Source organism: Tinamus guttatus, unplaced genomic scaffold (genome assembly GCF_059628265.1).
Source record: "Tinamus guttatus ecotype Peru unplaced genomic scaffold, ASM5962826v1 Tinamus_guttatus_pri_ptg000014l, whole genome shotgun sequence".
NCBI classification, from domain to species: domain Eukaryota; kingdom Metazoa; phylum Chordata; class Aves; order Tinamiformes; family Tinamidae; genus Tinamus; species Tinamus guttatus.
Window position 1 is genome coordinate 376,700 of NW_028288548.1, and position 7,184 is coordinate 383,883.

Genomic DNA, 7,184 nt, shown 5'->3' on the forward strand with positions numbered 1-7,184 from the left:
TGGATGTGTATTTAGGTATATGGTGATTAAGGTAATGATTTTGACTATATGCTTTTGAGCTAGTTTCATACTACAACTGATTTGTCTGGGCTTCATCACCGCATCTTTGGAGACAGGCCAAAAATCAGGAAGAATGTACCAAAGAATCATCTTCATCATATGTCAATATATCATCATAAGTCAAAATCTTGTGTGTCCTAAAATAGTTCAAATCACTTGAAAAAGAACAAAACCCTCAACAGTTCTCCAAGCAAGGGAACAAACAAGCAGAAAACCTGACCTTCCTGATACTAAATCTGGTAATTGCAGAACCAGTAAGCATCTGCTACTTGCTCCCCTTGATTGTAGCTTTCAAAGCCATATGTGGATTCTCTCTGAGGGACAAAGCTGCATGGGACAAACCTGCTTTGCTTGTTAGTTTAGGGAAGGACTTTAGATCACAGTCCCTTCATCAAGACTCCTCCCTGGAATTTGTAGGTGCTGAGATGGGGTGTGATGACCACAGCCCTGGGACATCTTCACCTCTAGCCAGGTGAAGGTGGCTAGACTACCCTGCTCCAGCCAGGATTGACAGGGAGTCAGTAAGCAGGTCATCCAAAGATCTCTGGCAATTCGCTTTGGGTTTCTAAGCTATAGGGAGAGTACCTCTGTATAATGCAACTAAATTGCATTTAAAATTATTTTCTATGTCTTTAAATAGTTCCAATTCTGACTCTCATTAAATTCCCATTAATAATGTTCTTGACTATTTAGTTACTGCAGCAGGGTTAAACATTCCCTAACTCTTTTGATTGAATTGACTTTGATAATACAGCTAAAGCTGTTACGCTTCAGCATAAATACGTTCAACATATCTCTCACAGAGATGGTTTTGTTGCAATGGCTACAAGGATTCAAGCCTTTTGGTAGCACACCTGATCTTCTAAATGAAACTGATGTGTTGCGGGTCTTAGCAACTCTTAGCATAGTCCAGGGGTCAGTCCTTGGTCCCCAGGGGTCAGTCCTTGGTCCAGTCCTGTTCAATTTATTCATCAATGACCTGGATGAAGGCACAGAGTGCTCCCTCAGCAAGTTTGCTGATGACACGAAACTGGGAGGAGTAGCCGATACCCCAGAGGGCTGTGCTGCCATCCAGAGGGACCTGGACAGACTGGACAACTGGGCGGTGAAAAACCTCATGCAATTCAACAAGGCCAAGTGCAAGGTCCTGCACCTGGGGAGGAATAACCCCAGACACCAGTACAGGCTGGGGACCGACCTTGTGGAGAGCAGCTCTGCAGAGAAAGACCTGGGTGTCATGGTGGATGATAAGTTGACCATGAGGCAGCAGTGTGCCCTCGTGGCCAAGAAGGCCAATGGAATCCTGGGCTGCATTAAGAAGAGCATCTCTAGCAGGTCGAGGGAGGTGATCCTGCCCCTCTACTCAGCCCTGGTGAGGCTGCATCTGGAGTACTGTGTCCAGTTCTGGGCTCCACAGTACAAGAGGGATGTGGAGCTGCTGGAGAGAGTCCAGCGCAGGGTCACAAGGATGATCAGGGGCCTGGAACATCTGCCCTATGAGGAGAGGCTGAGGGAGCTGGGCCTGTTCAGCCTGGAGAAGAGAAGGCTGAGAGGGGATATAATCAGTGTATATAAATACCTCAAGGGAGGGAGTGCAGAGGACGGGGATGGTCTCTTTTCAGTGGCAGCCACTGATAGGAAATGGCCGGAAACTGAAACATCAAAAATTCCATAGGAACTTAAGGAAAAATTTCTTAACAGTGAGGGTGACAGAGCACTGGAACAGGCTGCCCAGAGAGGTTGTAGAGTCTCTTTCTCTGGAGATCTTCAAAACCCGCTTGGATGCAGTCCTGTGCCACGTGCTCTAGGTGTCCCTGCGTATGCAGGGGGGTTGGACTAGATGATCTCTAGAGGTCCCTTCCAACCCTAAGCATTCTATGATAGGATAGGATAGGATAGGATAGGAACTCTGTAGGCTCCAGGGCTCAAAATAGTTCCTCATGAAAGCTTGGCTCAAAAAAAAAAAAAAAAAAAAAAAAAAAACAGATAAAATGTATAGATTTATTTAGATTTATTGTAAGTTTCCAGCCAGGTCAGGGGCTGAGTCCTAGACGGGAAATGGTTTTGGTTTTCTGAAATGTTAGATGATCTAGCCAACACAAACCAAATATGAGCTGTCACAAGCCTGGTAATAAGCCAGACAGTGATGCTATCAATGCTGGTTTTCAGATTGATAAAAGGACTCTTTTTAACATGTTACTGTTATACTTTTTCCTTCTCTAAACTGATTTACGAATGTGAATTTCTCCACTAGGGAACCAGTTCACACAGACATGTTTAGCGTTGATCCATACTCACTGTTGTTTCCAGCTCACAAGAAAAAATGACCAGGAATTCTTTGATGCAGATCATGTTTTGAGCTGATGATCTCAGCATAGATAGGACACAGCTACATTATCTCAACAGAAGGAAGCAGACAGTTTAAAAGCAGATGTATCTCATGGAGGTAGAAATCTAGTAATGCCCCAAGACTTAGCTGGATTCCCTGATTTTGTATTTTGGTGAAGGTAATGAGCGTGGACTGCTCCAGCAAACCAGGACACACAATTTTGCAAGATAATCTTCAATATCATCTGTTTGGAAACAGTAGAAGTTCTCAGTAGAAGTTCTGAGTCTACAAATCATTTCTGAGGGTAAACACTGCCAAAGCAAGCAGTAATTAGTGCATCTGTAAAGCTCAGGGAGGAATGGAAACATTTTTCTGATGCTGACTTCTACAGAACTTAGAAATGGTGTTCAAGAACATCATGATGCTCCTAGCAACCTGACAAAAAATAGCATATAATGCAATGGAGAAGGTGGTGCTCAAAACTAGGTAGATCAAGTCATGGTGTCCACTGTGATGAAAAAGTTTCCTTTACCCCAAGGACATTCTGATGCCCAAAAGAGAGTATAAATAGATCTTGAAGAGGGCAAAGGCAGCAACTTGGCAGCATTCCCTGGCATCTCCTCAAACTGACGTAAGCCCGTTTGCTGGCTGGCTCACTGGAGCAGCTGAGGGAATCCTGGGTGGTGGACATGTGGTGTTTATCCAGGAGTTCCTCACTGCAGATAGTCCTTCACCAATGGTGGACAGTGCTGCCCTTCTCGGTGTTCTTGCTGCCTTGATTCTTCCTGACCTGAATGGCACCTACAAACAAATGATAATCGCTGTTTCATTAAAGCAAGTGCAAATATAACCATCCTGCTATCCTGTAAACCCCATTATTGGGAGGGTTGGTGAGATCTTTCCATAGCTGTGCTGAAGAGTGACTCTCTCTGATACTGTTCGATAAGACAGAGGGAAGCTTAGGGACTTCTGAGCCAGGCCAGCGTTGCTTGTGTCACTATGTGGATGGAGAAGTCAAGGCATGGACAAAGAGCATGAATAAACCAAAGTTTTGCAGGTCGTCAGCAGGAGAGCCAGGTATAGCACCCAGGAGGTTTATATGACAAAGAAAAAAAAAGATCCCTCTGAAATAAATGTGACCTATAAAATACATAAATATCGACTAGCCATAAACAGCATTTACTATTTACAGCATAAGAGGACAAGGATATTTGCCAGCCATTTTCAGCTTAAAGGATAAACAGTAGTTCTTTTGATCTCAGCTTGTCAAAAGGTTTGTGTTAAAGCATTTCATTTCTCCACCGTCTTTCACCCTTTACATCATTTGTTTTGCCTTATGCTGATCCCAGTGCTGTAAATAGCGCTTCTGCAATAAAGTGATGCTTCAGTAAATATCCTTGCTGATAAAGATTCGGGCTGAGAGGGACTCCTTTCCTCCTAGTAACAAGCAGTGAAATAGAAACATCGGGGGAATAAAACATGAGAATTGGAGCTTGTACTAAATGACAGTTTACATCACAATTTGTCTGAGTATTTGAAAAATGGTAGCTGTGAATCCAGCTCAGAAATGCTCACATGAGAACATTGAGGAAACCTGCCAGAAGGCAAAAAAATTGCTGAGTATTTTACCAAACCTCTGAGTTTTCTGGTGGCTGGAGGGCAATAAAACTATGTTTCCTACAACTAATAGGTTAACTTAAAATGAAATAAAAATCAACAGTACATTACTCAGCATTTGGCTGCTTGTCCCTTTCCAAGCCTTGTCCTTTCCCTGCTGTTTCCCTGGCCAAAGAGCACAACTTAGCCACAGCTCCAGATTCCTCCTAGGATGTATCTACAGTCCAGGACTAGAAACATGTTCAGCTTAGGTCTGATGGGCCAGTTCTTGAAATTTTAAGGGAGCTTTTAGCAGTAGAATGTTAGCAGTAAGATCTTGTTTGTGGGTGTCTTCTGTTTGATATTTTAGACTAAAAAAAATGCACTGATAACAGCAATAAGATTTCTGCCAAGTCTATATCATTTATAGAGATATGTCGGTGTGCAAAGTGTGAGTGACAGGCTCTTGCTGTTGAAGTAGACATAGGTGGGAGGTTTTTCGTGCTTTAATGTGGGGCCTCCCAGGTTTCTGGTTGTATCACTAGGGGTGATGAATCCTGCAGCTCGGGAGATGATGTGTAGTTGTTGAGTTGCATGGCCAATAGTCACACACCTCAATAACAGACCTTGCATATGACCAGGGACCTGTAACCTGCCCACTGCAAAGCCTGATTGCAATCTGTTATTGACAATAACTGGCCAGAAAATGATTCACTGTTTTGGATTTTTTTTTCTTTTTTGCCTTTTAAGAAAAATCCAGTATTTTGAATGCCTTCTCTCTGAACTGTAGTGAAAGTTTGGCAATGTCTGGAGAACCAGAAATCTGATTTCCTTTCTCCCATAGATCAGCCCGTTGTTCTGCTTCATCTATGTGGAAATGCCTTATTGACTTACTCATTTTGATTTTATTGTCTTGGTTTGTTGTACTGTGAAATTTATACCAAGATGTTAATGTAATAATAGTATGTTTATTGGACATACGTAAATGTAAAACTAAAACACTGTTTTAAAATAATACCTGAACAGAACAAATTGGAAGGCTAAAATGCCAAATAAAACCAAAACATTTCCACTTTAAATGGCACTTTTCCACTTTAAATGACATTAAAATGTCATTTTGGGGCTTGCTGTCACATCACATGCCATCCCACTTGCTTGCTGTCAAAAATGTCTAATGAGAAAGCCGCCACTTTTCCCAGCTGATTACTGTCCTTTCTAGTGCCTTTCTAGCCCTTCCTTTAGCATTTTGTTCTTAAACTTGTTCTTATTCTTTCCCACACATCCCAAGGCTAGAAAATTTGTCACTGCAAATGATGACGGCATCCAGCAGGCAGGTACGATGACTCCTGCATTAACAGCCTGGGTTTTCAGAATCAGAAGGTAGTTAGAAAAACAAGACGGGATCAGAAGGAGAACTTGGCATGGCAAACAAACCATGAATACATTCACATCAGTCTAGGGCATCATGCATTACCCAAGGAATACCTCACAGTCATCAGGATGCAGAGGTTGACACTAACTTCTCTGGTCAGTCATGCTGAGGAGGGCAGTCGAGGCTGGAATCTTCTCAAATCCAGCCACCTCTGAAAAGACATTTGCTTTAACTCAAGCAAAAACCATGGCTGTAGTTAGGTTGTGTCAGTGGTTATGGAAGCACAAAGGCTTTCCAGCCTGGCAAAGCACTTCTATGGCAATTTTCCAGCTGGAGCATCCCAGCAGTTTAAGCACTCTGATGATGAGCCTCAAGCTGCTATTTCATTAAACGCTTCATCCACGCTGTGACATCTGGAGGGGGCAGCCGAGCTCACTGCAGCCCAGCTTGTAGTCTCCACACTGGACAATGACAGACACCAGCAACGGTGGTCCCATCCCAGCAAACCCAGGATGGCTCTGCTCCACGGACAATTCCAGTTCCTCTGCCACCACCGGTGCTGGATGGCTGAAGGAGTGCTCCAGTGGAGTGAACCAGGCACTTTGTGAAAGCAGACCTCACTTCCTGGGGGGGGAAAAAAAAAAAAAAAAAAGAGGTATTTGCCATCTCCCTGCTGAGAACAGGTCAGAGTCGAAGTCTGAGAGACACAAGCCAGGGCACAAACCCAGGCTAGAAAACCCACATCCATCAGTCTGAAGCATTTGACTTCAGTGGGAACTAGATGGGATCTTCTACTGAACCTCCAGCAACAGGAGGAATGAATGGATCTGGTATTTAAAACAAGCAGTTCTTTAGTAAAGGGACATGTGTTGATGTGTTAGAGGGAGAGACAGCTCTTCCTTGCTTGGGGACATGGGGACCCACAACAGTGGCTCTGCAGAATGGCAGGGCCACTCTGGGGACAGCATGAGCCATTAATGGTTTGTCTGTTTATGTTGCAAGTGGGCTTGGGAAGAGCCGTAAATGTGTATTTTCCTCTTGAAATATTGAATCACTGTTTTCATTTTCTGAGGCCTGGGGAAAAATTATGTTTCATATTTTAAAAATAAACACACTTTTACAGAAGTATAAATGCAGGCCTATAGTATCCAGCACACCTTTGCCTCTCACCTTATTTTCAAAGCTTTAATATTGCTTGTGTGCCCCAACCTCTGCTAGCGAAAATATTCACCTGAAATGTATTTATCTTTCTTTGCTAATTAGCAGTAAAATGACACAGAGAAACTTTATATTTTCCTCAGCAAGAACAGCCATAGAGACTTCATTTACAGAGGGCTCTGAATGATCCCTATTCATGGCAAGCAAGTACTGTCTGCACCAATAGGTCCTTGTATGCATCACAAAGTAACAGGAGAAACCCCATTGCAGACAGAGCTGGAGGCAAAATCTCCAGGATTTTATGCTTTTATTTCACTTTGTTCCTTAATAATTGTAAATGTATTTGTGTGTCTGTGCTACATATGAGGAGAGCATATGTACCTGTGCATATTTAAACAGACAGATATCTGTATATAGCACTTACTCATATTTACAATCATTTAAATTCACATATATGCAAACATGTTCATGAAAAGCATGCATGGAAGAGAGTTATGTGTCCGTATAATTGTCTACATAAATGTTGAACATACATGTGCACAAGCATGTGTTCATGTATATATACATGTGTGTGCATATGTATGTACATCTATGCATACTTTCACAGGTACACACACATATACATAGAGCTTTTATATAGGGCTCTCTGTGCTTGCATATGCACCTACA